Here is a 12309-nt window from a genome sequence, read left to right as displayed (position 1 = left end):
ACTGAGGTGAGTAGGGAGGCGTCCTCTCATGGATTATACCATGTTCCGCACAAAACATATCAAATTCATTGGAAAAATACTCTCCACCATGATCGGACCTAAGCTGTTTAATTTTTTGATCAAGTTGGTTCTCTACCTCAGCTTTATAGTTTTTGAGGAAAGTTAAAGCCTCATCTTTTGATTTTTGAAGATACACATAACAATATCTAGTGGAGTCATCAATCAATGTCATGAAATATCTCTTTCCACCTTTTGTCAACACGCCATTCATCTCACAAAGATCAGAATGTATAAGCTCTAGTGGCGCCAAGTCTCTTGCCTCTGCAGTCTTATGGGACTTGCGAGGTTGCTTAGATTGCACACATTCTTGGCACTTAGAGCCTTTGATAGTAGAGATTTTTGGAATTAAATTCATATTGGCTAGCCGTGTCATGCAACCAAAGTTTATATGACAGATTCATGAATGCCAAATATCCAACTCATTATCGTGGCAAACATTTTTAATAACTTTAGTGCAAATATCTGACAAAGATAGGCGGAACAAGCCTCCGCACTCATAGCCTTTTCCAACAAATTCTCCACACTTGGAAATTACAACTTTATTGGACTCAAAAACCAACTTAAAACCATCTCAACATAAACGGGAACCGCTAATGAGATTTTTATTAATGGATGACACAGGATGAACGTTCTTCAGACGCACAGTCTTGCCCGAAGTAAACTTCAGATCGACCGTACCGACACCTCGAACGATGGCATGTGACCCGTTCCCCATCAGCACGGGAGAAGTCCCTGTGACCTAGTAAGAAGAAAACATTGAGGCATCAGCACAAACATGTACATTGGCACCGGTGTCAATTAACCAATCAGGAGATGGAAATACTGAAAGGATGGTAGGAAGAATACCGTACCCAGATTCTTTCATATCAGTATCACCAGACAACATTAGCGGACTTGCCACCCTTCTCATGTTCATGCTCGTCAAAGCGGTTAGGACACTTCGGAGCCCAGTGATTAGGATCACCGCAGACATGGCAAAGTCCCTTCCCCTTCTGGTGAGAATTCTTCTTGAAGTTGGTAGAATGCGATGGCTTGTTCTTTGTATCAAACTTGCCTTTGCCCTGAGTTTTGTTCTTGTTGTTTTTGAACTTGTTGGGCTAGAAGTTCTTCTTCTGTACAATGTGGGCACTAGAAGCTCCCTCAGCAACTCGAGCACGTGTGTCCTTTGCTCTCGCCTTCTCTTCAACATCAAGAGTACCAATGAGATCTGCAACGGAAAACTCTTGTCTCTTGTGTTTCAGGGAAGTAGCAAAATTGTTCCACGAAGGTGGAAGCTTGGCAATGATGCCTCCGGCAACAAATTTTTCTGGCAACATACACTTGAAGTACTCAAGTTCTTTTGCGAGCAACTGTATCTCATGAGCCTGTTGTACAACAGAGCGCTCATCAGTCATCTTGTAGTCAGAGAATTGCTCCATGACGTACAACTTGCTGCCGGCGTCCGAGGCACCAAACTTGGCCTTGAGCGCAGCCCACATGTCCTAGCCATTATCAAATGACATATACGAGTCCACAATGGAGTCATCAAGAACACCCAGAAGAGCGTCTTTAAAGAGAGTATCGATCTTCTCAAAAGTTTCCAGCTGTGCTAGATTAAGATCGCCCTCAGGCTTGCCCTTGGTGGCGTCATAGCAGCCCATGGTCTGAAACCAGTAGACTGCTCTCGTGCGCCACCTCTTATATTGCGCCCCCTTAAAGGCAGGCGGCTTCAGATGCGCAGCAAAACCACTCGGAGCAAATTGCCTATAATCAGGTTTTTGTATTGCTCGAAATATGAGAAAATTACTACGAGGTTTAATCCGAATAAACAGAAGATAAATCATGACTACAGTAGTAGAGATTGAACTAATCATGCAAACTAGCATAGAAGATGAACATATCACATCTAGGGCACATACTAGAAACATGAATTCTACCACGATCTCGAACAGGAAAGATAGAATCACATACGGTGCAGCGGGAGCAGCACCGCTGGTGTTGACGTTGTCGCCCATGTCGTTGAGGATGAGGTTGCTGAGGTCGGGGAAGAAGTCGTCGTTCGTGAAGTCGTTGCTGCCAGCAGTCGTGCGAGTGCGCTCCCCAAAAACATGATCGCCCCTCTCCCATACAGGATCACGAGAGGCGGGGTTCTGGAGGCCTGTTGTCCCTTCTCCTGGTGCATGCCGAAAGGAGGGATGGAGAAGACTTGCTTGGCGGCACAATGATCTGGAACGGTGGTGAGAAACCATACGAAGTTGCTATGGCTAGGGTAGACATCTGCCTGACTATATAGTGCGGGTCGGGTAGGTCATGGGAGTAAACCCCACGTCTGAGTCGTCACGATCCAAAAGAATCGGAAATGGTTCAGTAATTAAGGTGTCGGTTAATTATTAATTAATGACTCATTAATTTTTCCCGAGCAGCAAAAATATAGACAACATGGATAGCTCTGTCCTCGGCTCAACTCAATCCTGCAACCCGCGGCACGTCGTGACGAGGTGTGGCGTGGCGAGGCGAGCGAGGAGGAGGAGCGCGCGTGTAGGTCTCCTCTTCTCATGCTCATACGAGTGGTAGAAGAGCTCACCTTATAAAGAGGTGCAGCTCTCTTTGAACTTATCAGGTGGGACTAAACTTTAGCCTCACTCACTCCACTCACATGTGTGCATGAATGGGCCAAGAGAATTTCAGAATTTTAGTTGGGCTTTGGGCCAAAAGCCCACTAGCAAATTCCAACAGAGCCGAACCTCCATTCCTCTTCGCGTGCCTGTTTTTGACCGCTGCCGCTACTGCTGCCTTTTGTTGCAAGAGATTGCCGCCACTCATGGTCTCGTCTCAGGCCAGAACCATCCGCCCTCGACGCCCCTTGCTCGGATCCAGCCCTCCCCGCCGCCAAGTGCCGCCGCCGGCCTCAATCTCCCTGCATCGCGCCAAGTCCTGCCCGGCTGTGTCCTCTGCCTCGAACGAGCTTGGAGAGCGCTCATGCTGACTTGCCTCATCGCCAGGTGGGTCGTGCGCCCCGCAGCCCAGCGCGGCTCCAGCCTGTTGGCCTACTTCCCCAAGGCACATTCAACGCCTCCCTGGGCCACCAGCTCCACCGCAACCGCAAGGCCCAGCCTCCAATAGGCCCAATGTGATCCACAACCCAATCCGTCTCTGTGTGGCCCAGTTGTGCTCTAATTCAGCCCGCATGTGTTTTTTTTCCTTGCTGTGATTTTAGCATTATCCGGAGAATTGCCAGATTTGTATAAAAATCCTCATACTTCATTTATTTAATATCTCCCAAACCGTGCATCGGATTAAAATGGATTAAACATGTAAAATGCTTAGAATTTCATCTAGTTTCACAATTTTCCAATTTTCATCCATGATAAAAATGTTTAACCTTGCTGCTTGATTAAATTTGTGTAAATAACATGCTAAAATGGTTTATTTCATAACTATATAACCGTAACTTGGAATTAAATAATCCATATTTGTAATTGGTGTAGAAAAATGCATAGGATAACATGGTGCACTTGGTTTTCCTGTTTAACAACAATAAAATTATGTACAAGGCCGTAATGTACCAAACTCAAATATGCACATGGGGATTTTCTGGAATTGTTGTTTGTTGTTTCTGGCCATGTTAACCAACATTTAATCTTGTCTTGTTCATAAACAAGAGTCAAATAAATAAATCGAATGTGGTGTTTCATCAATATGCAACTCATTGCATATTGAGCTCCACTTAATTTTTAGTATTGTTTGTTGCACTTTGCCATGCCATGCCTCTTTAAACCGGACATGCATCATACTTGAATGTGCATCATGCCATGTTTATGTGATGGTTTTTTACCATGTTGTTTTCTTATTTCTGGTTGTGCTTCTTCTTGATAGTTCCAGTTACGTTGCGATTGTCAGGATCTGTTTGACTATGTTGGTTCGTCTACTTCAAGGATTTGGTCTTCTTCCTAGCAGGATTTCAGGCAAGATGACCGTCACCTTGCTTCTCACTACTATCATTGCTATGCTAGTTGTCTTGATGCGATCGCTATGTCGTGCTACCCACCACTTGTTTATCAAGCCTCCCAGTATGCCATGAAACATCCTCTAACCTTTTCCACCATCCTAGCAAACCGTTGTTTGACTATGTTGCCGCTTTGCTCAGCCCCTCTTATAGCATTGCTAGTTGCAGGTGCAGTTGCAGGTTGTTCTATGATGGGACATGGATATCATGGATATCATGGGATAACACAATATCTCTTATTTAATTAATGCATCTATGTACTTGGCAAAAGGAGGAAGGCTTGGCCTTATGCCTGGTGTTTTGTTCCAGTCTTGCCGCCCTAGTTTCTGTCATACCGGTGTTTTGTTCCTTGATTTTGCATACCTAACACGGTGAGGGTTTATGGGCCCCTCTTGACAGTTCGCTTTGAATAAAACTCTTCGCGAAGGCCCAACATTGGTTTTACCATTTGCCTAATAACAACTAAAACTTGCATAGGGACTTTCTGGATCCCGATGATTCTTAATCAACCCCCGGGCCAGTGCTCCTCATGAGTGTTGGTGCACCTACCTAGCAGTCGGCAAGTGCCACCTCAGGGCAACTCGATGGTATTTTGGCTATTGCCCACTTTGTATAGACGGTGTTGTCCTGAGAATGAGATACGCGCGGCTCCTATCGGGGTATCGACGCACTGGGTGGTCTTGATGGTTTTGTCTTACCATTGTCGAAATGTCTTGTGCACCGGGATCCCGAGTTTGATCAGATGTCCCGCGATGGAGGATTGTGGATCGTGAGCTTGTCATGGGCTAAGTTGGGACACCCTTGCAGGGTTTAAACTTTCGAGAGCCGTGCCCATGGTTGTGTGGCAGATGGGAGTTTTTAATATCCGCTTGTAGAGAACTTGACACCAGATTAGAATTAAAATACACCAACCGCTTGTGTAACCGTGACTGTCTCTTTTCGAGTGAGTCGAGAAGAGAACACGATGGGATTATGTTTGAAGGTAAGTAGTTCAGGATCACTTCTTGATCATTACTAGTTTGCGACTGTTTGTGTAGCTTCTCATCTTCTTCTTGTACTCGTAAGTTAGCCACGATACATTGCTTAGTCGCTTGTTGCAACCTCAACACATATCCTTTCCATACCCATTAAGCTTTGCTAGTCTTGATACCCATTAAGCTCTGTTGAGTCCTCGTGGCTTATAGATTACTACAACAACATTTGTAGCTACAGGTAATGTGATGATTTGACGCGAGTGCGATGCTTGCTTGTTTGGAGTTCTTCTTCTGCTTCTTCTTCGATCAAGGGATATAGGTTCCGGGTCGGGAACCTGAGCTAGCAGGGTGGATGTCATTCTTCTTTTTTGTTTGATTTCATCCGTAGTCGGATCCTGCTCTTCTGTATGATGATTGCTATGTATTGATGTATTGTTGTATTGATGATGTAGCTTGTGACGAGTGTAAGCCTTTATCTGGTACTGTCATCTATTCAGTACATGGTATGTTGTAATGATATCCACCTTGCTATGCGCTCGAAATGCGATTGTTCCCCAATCATGAATTCATCACGTGATTGGGATATAATCGCATCTTGGGCGCTACACTCATCCCCACAGATCTGCACCAAGTCGGCTAAAAAAATCTAGTTTGAGTTCGGGTTGTGCTGCCCCATATACAGTGACAAGAGACCATTGGAAACCATACAATTTCAATCTCACCCGAAACTTGACCGCAAAGTCCCCCTGGACCATATTAATTACCTCAAGCGTCTCACACCAAACCCCTAGCAAAATCCCACCGGATCTTCCTCTAGGAGGTAGGCAGTGCCAATCAAAATCAGTACCTCCGGATAAAGTTCCAAGTAATTGTGATGTGAAATTATCCCACCCTATTTTGAGTAGAGCAATGAAATCTAATTTTTGCTCAATCGTTGTCTCTGCCAAGAACCTTCCTTTAGCCAAGTCTTTTAGACCTCTGCTATTCCAAAAGATTCCTTTCATAGATCATCTTGGAATCTTTTTCTTTAGATTAACCCTAGCACTTCTATGAACCGCCAAAGTAGGATATATTTTCCGTTTCCAGGGTCTCTTGGGCTTCTCCCCGTCACCCTGCGGGAGGGTTTGCTCGGCAGATTGCGAGATATTACCTTCCATCATTAAAGGCTCTACAATGTCCACAGTCTCCGACCCCTCCTCATCTTCAGCCTCCGCATTAGGCAAAAGATTATTACATATGTTTTCAAGAGCGGCCATTCCTAGATTTTTCATCTCCTCATCATTCATAGGTCTGACTGATGCAAGATTCCGGATTATTTCAGAAGCCCTCTCTGCTTCTATCTAAAAGGTCATATACGGATTTCGCAACCTCCTTCTCATTCAAACCCAATGATATACCTAAGTCACTTGCCTTATCTATAATTTCATGCTCAGTGAAATGGAAAATTGAACAACTCTTATTGAAAGACGTACCTGTAGTGGCCTCGACCTCTCGACTTGGCCGCCCTCATGGCGCACCCTAACTGCAGGTCGTCAGCATCTGGTTGTTCCTCGATCTGGTTGTTGACACGCCTACCAGCCATCGTCGGATCCATGTTCCCACCAAAAGCAATAAGCTCCTCAGTAGTACTCTCCTGAGGCGTCTGCTCCCCATGTCAGTGAAGATAGGTAGGGAGCGGTCGAAGGGAGCAGCCAGTAGCAACAATGGGAGAGCGATACCATGGAGCCACCTTGATGCGGAGCATCCCTCGTCTACCCGCACCGACACTCCATCACCACCGCAAGCACTGAGTTGACCAATGACAAGAGCACGTGTATGCGCCATCGAGAACGAGGTTGACTCCCTGCTCTTCGAGTTTCGTTCAGATTCACATGAGAATTGGGTTCTACCTCACAAAGACATGTTATGCATTCTAGCATACCAAGCAGATGATCATGAGAAGGAGAAGGTGAGGGTTCGAGCACCCATGGAGCAAGAAGAGGAAGGAGAGGACAAGAAGAGCGAAGAAGACAGGATGGACGAGAAACCACCTGGACGCCCTGGGTGCCCGGTCTCCCCAACCCCAGGTGCTCGGCCTCACCACCTGGGAGTTGCCCCAGCCTGCCCCGGGTGCCCGGCCCCTTGGCCCCCGGGTGCCCGGGCCCTCCTCTCCCAGCCGCTGGCCGTCCCACCGGGTGCCCAGGCCTGGGACCCTCGGGTGCCCAGGCCTGGCGCCACCCCGGGTACCCGGGCTTTGGACCCCGGGTGCCCGGGCCCCCTCCAGCCGAGCCCCTGTACGGGCCGGGTGCCCGGACCCCTCGCCATCGGGTGCCCGACCGAACCTGATGTTGGCCCCTGGCCGGACCGGGTGCCCGGGCGACATCGAGAGCCTGCGTGCCTCCTCGGGGCTTTGCCCTTGTATCCCCATCCTCTCTCATTTCATCCCTAAACTATATAAGTGCATCTCCTAGCTCATTTGTAGGGTTAGCCAAGTATTTAGAACACAAAAGAGAGCTTTGCTCATCTTCCTCCTCTAGGAGATCTAGACCTCCTCTTGGAGATCAAGCCCTCCTCTTGGAGAAGATCATCTTTGGATCAAGACCACACCTAGTGGGAAGAACCTTACCCTAGTGCTATTTTCCCTGAATTGATCTTGTAATCTTGTGGATCTCATGTATGCTACTCTAGTGGATGTGATATTTGGGTTTGTTTGAGTGATTTGTGTCTTGTGTTCTTGAGTGTTCTTCCTCTTTTCCCCCTCCAAGTGTGAAAAGATCCCCTCTAGGGTTTGACCCTACAACATCTGGGTATCATGAGCAAGGTTTATTCACATCTTGGAGTCCCATCCCCCCATTTGCTAGCTTGATTTTGTTGTTTTTCGTCCAAATTTGAAAATCCCCACAAAAATAGCCCCAAAATTTTTTCTTGCAATTTGTTGGATCTTGTGAGATTTGGTTGTTTTGGTCCATGGATTTGATGTTTGGCAAGTGGATCTAGCCCTTCCCAACAATCCCCACCCTTCCCACCACGAAATCCACGGAATTTTGCATTTCCCCCAAAATTTCTGCCCAAACCGAAGACCCCCGGGTGCCCGCACCTCGAACCACCGGGTACCCGCACCCCCAGGCCATTTCGCCCAGCTGACCCCGGGCACCTGCACCTCCCATCCCCGGGTGCCCGCACCTCCCCGAATCAGCCCAACACCTCCACCAATTTGGCCATAACTTCCACCACCCAAGTGCGTTTTTCGTGTTCTTTAGCTCATTTGGAAGCTCTTGACATCCCCCATCTACTCATCCCACTACCACCACCATTAGACCCCATACAAAAAACCATCACAAAAACACCCACCTTCCACATTTGACCGATTTTGGTTGCTATTTCTGTTTCCTAAGGTGTTTCGGCTACTTAGGAGCGTGTGACATCATCATCACCATCATCGACTCGGATCCATCTTCACCGCTAACCGTAAGAAAGGACGGTAACCTCGACGACACTTACTTTTTACCTAGCTTTTGCATTGATAGCCCGAGCCACTTTGTGTTGCTTACCCATCGAGACTAGCAAGTAGGGAATTGCTGGGCCATGCTTTTGTGCACCGTAGTGATCGTGTTATCATCTTTGTGACATAAGTCTCTCCCGTGCATATCTTTGATACTTGTCTCATATCATACTCAGCTCGAGCATCAAGCATAAAAAAAGGAAGAAAAGCTTTTAAGCAATAGAGTTGAGGCATTTGCATAGTTATATCATCTTGGTCACCGCATATATAGCATAGTTGGGATTGAAGACGACACGGTTCTCTCATAGGTAGGTGCACAAGTGTATCTTGCCCATTTGAGAAATAGAGCTAGTGTCTCTCAAGCATTCGCACAACAAGAGCATTTTCCGTGGTTGCACATTTTTGAGCTCACTCCTTGGTTGTGTGGATCCCATCTATCTTCCGTGCGTGTGTACCTAGTGATATCTTTGGGTTTGATCTATTTGCTTTACTTGCATTTTTGTGAACCTTCTTAACCTTATCGATATCTTAACTAACATTTGCTTCAAATTATTTCCACCATCCTAACTGAGCTACTCCATAAGCATCTTATTTGTAGGTGTGAGAAACAAACCCGGTTCCAATTCTCCTATTGTGGCATTACATTGAGTGACACTTGTTACATCCTCAATCCTAGGAGAAGGTAACTTTGGTATTGTTCTCTCATTTTCCTACTCACCCCACCTGGTTATGATGGATAGGCCAAACTCGTCGTCGAACCCACTTTTCGAGGAGCAAGGTGATGATTCCGGCTTCGTCTCCAAGAACCACTTCTTCATCATGCAACGAGCGCTTCATCAATAAAGTGTTGCATTGGGTGAATGCTTGGAGCAACTCGCCTCCAACCTTCGTCAATCGGAAACAAGGAACCGCGAATACATCAATGAAAAGTTCAACAAACAAATGGAAGAGCTCCGCAACATGATCGTGTGACGCCCGTCTTCCTCATCCGCTTCTTCAAGATGGCGCCACTCAAGTCACCGTACAAGTCAGCAATCTCCGGACTACTCTTATGATGCAAGTCCACGAGCTCGCTTTCCTCGATGTGATGATCCTCAAGATCGCAAAGCATAAGAAAATTTGTTCCATGGCAATATGATGTAGGGTGGAAACCTAGGGGCCGATCTTTCACGTTTGGAGAGGATCCCTATGAGTAACACGAAGAACGCGCGGAAGAACATGAGGGAAATCATGGGGGGGGGGATGAGAGAAACACTCAACCAAGACGAATATGATCACACATGTGCTAGATCCAAGGAACACAAAGAGATTCACGGTCCAAATCCAACAAAGGACGATACAAGTGGCGGTAGCTCATCTCCGAGAGGAGGTCTTGAATCCACGAGGGATCTTCCTGTAAACGGGTCTTGAATCCATGGTGGATCTTCTCCGAAGAGGCCGCGGTCTCTCACGAGGAGGATATCCGTATGGATGAGCAAATCTCTATCTCAATGCACTAATCCTTTGCTAACCCTCACTAGGAGGAGGAGGGGGTCTATATATAGTGCTAAGCCACGAAGGGGTAAATGAGGGGCGAAGGGGTACACGGTCCTCGGCCCAAGTCAAGCGCGTAGGCATGGTCCGGATGATCTAGAAGGTGGCTCGGATGATCCGGGTGTCGGGGGTCCGGATGATCCGGCTTCGTCGAGCAGGCCTCGGGTGTCTTCGGGCATATTACCCTGATCGTCTGGGTGGGGGTCCGGATCATCCGGGCTTGGTCCGGATCGTCCGGCTGGGGGTCCGGATGATCCAGGCAAGTCCTGCCTTGTCCGTTCTTCTTCTTCCTTCTCCTCTTCCATGCTTGGCCTTGGTCCTTGGATTCTCCATGGTCATTTCGGTTGTACCTGAGTATATGAATGGTCCATGCATGAGGTAGTAGCCATGTCTCACATGCGGAAAGTGACGGTTCAAAGAGGAGTGAATTCAGCTTGTGTCCAATGGCGTATGTTTGAGGTCTCGTCATATGTCCTCTTGGGGCTTGGAGAGTAGTCGGAGTGTACATGAGGATGAACGTGGGATGCTCTGCATCATCTCCCCACCCCCCCGGGAATGATCTGACCTCGGATCGTGATCCTCATCACCATGGAAATGGTTGTCGTGGACGGACTTGTAGTTGGACGTAGATGAAGGCATTGCGCAATCCATGTACTCCAAGGTGTCTCTGGTATGTGGTACATGCAAAATGAGCAAACACAAAGTACACTTGGAAATACAATGGTTAGTGCACACAGTGTCCATGAAGTAAATATGAGTCTGTGCGGCAAGATGGTTTGTGACAAAGTGCATGAAGCTTATCAAGATGATATAGATTGATATGCAAAGCATTCATTAGGTAATTATCATGGTGCACAAAGCAACAAATTCTACCATTGTGCAAAATGATTTCACAGAGAGATGGTCCATCAATAGCATGAATATGGCAATGGATGCTCAATATGTGTACGGTATCATGCAATTGATGGTGGGCAATATGATCATGATGTATGAATATGCCATCAAGGTAGATCACAACAAATTTGCTAAGGAAATGCACAAGCTCATATATCATTGATGACATGGAAATAGATGCAACAAGACAAGCATAATATGAGTCAATCCATGCATACGGTGCAAACTTGTGGTGAGTATGAAATGTCCATAGAGCATGACATGTATGAGCACAATCAACAAATATGGAGGTGTTGGTGTACCAATGCTCGATGTTGTGGCATGAGTGGAATTCCGAAGATGCATCCAATAAGTGCGAGCGCTCCTCAATGTGAAGGTCCATGTAGCCAATCTCCAATGTGGCTCCGCCGTTCACGAGATGTATCACGTAGACAACAAGAAGGAAACAACAATGAAAGAGTGACCCATCCAATATGCGTACTTGAGGATGGCTCAAAGGGAAGGAGTTCACCTTTATGAGGATGTCGAAAATATTGGTGTTGCGCATCGTGTATGCCTTCAAATAGCCAATATGTCTCATGACGGTAATGCCTTGTGAATTATTCAAAACAAAAGAACATGACAAACACTCGGAAAAGCAAATGAGGTTAGCGGAAGAGCAAAACCTATCATTCGTCTGGTAAGATACCCAACAAGTGTATGCGTCATGCTCATCATAAGAAATTACAAGGGAGCATTTCATAGTATGGAGGCATATGGTGCAAGAGCAACCAAATACAAGAGGCTCAATCAAACAAGCATGCATCACAAGTAAAGTGTCCAAGTCTCCAAGATCAATAAGCATAGCAAGTTGGCACTCAATACAAGGTGATATGGGAGATGCAACTAATGGAGACAAGAGACAATGCTCAAGACAAATCAAGTGAGAGGAATGAACATATATGTCATCAACCCAAGAAAGCTTGTAAGAGTGGAACATGGGTGATGCAACATAGCAAGCAATCATAGCGATCAAGTCAAGCAAGATAGTAGTGCGAAGATGCAACATACTAGAGGGAATCATGGCAAGCATGTCATGTGTGAAAATAGTGGGCATGAATAATGGACATGACATATCACAAGCATGAAAGCAAGATATGAGATAAATATCATCAATGTATTGGCGAGAGTCCATATGTAAATAGCAACAGGGCATCATGACTCTCCCAACACAACACTGAACAATAGCATGAAGCACATGGTAAACATGGCAATAGCAACAAGGATCTCCACCAAGCATGCAAATACACATAGGAGTAGCATAATGGTGAATCATGGGTAGATGCAAGCAAGGGTCACAATTGCATGGCAAAGACATAGAAGCAAGCATAACATGCAACGTG

Source organism: Triticum dicoccoides, chromosome 4B (genome assembly GCF_002162155.2).
Source record: "Triticum dicoccoides isolate Atlit2015 ecotype Zavitan chromosome 4B, WEW_v2.0, whole genome shotgun sequence".
Taxonomy (NCBI): domain Eukaryota; kingdom Viridiplantae; phylum Streptophyta; class Magnoliopsida; order Poales; family Poaceae; genus Triticum; species Triticum dicoccoides.
The sequence above is the reverse complement of the archived record's forward strand: the minus strand, read 5'-3'. Positions refer to the sequence as shown.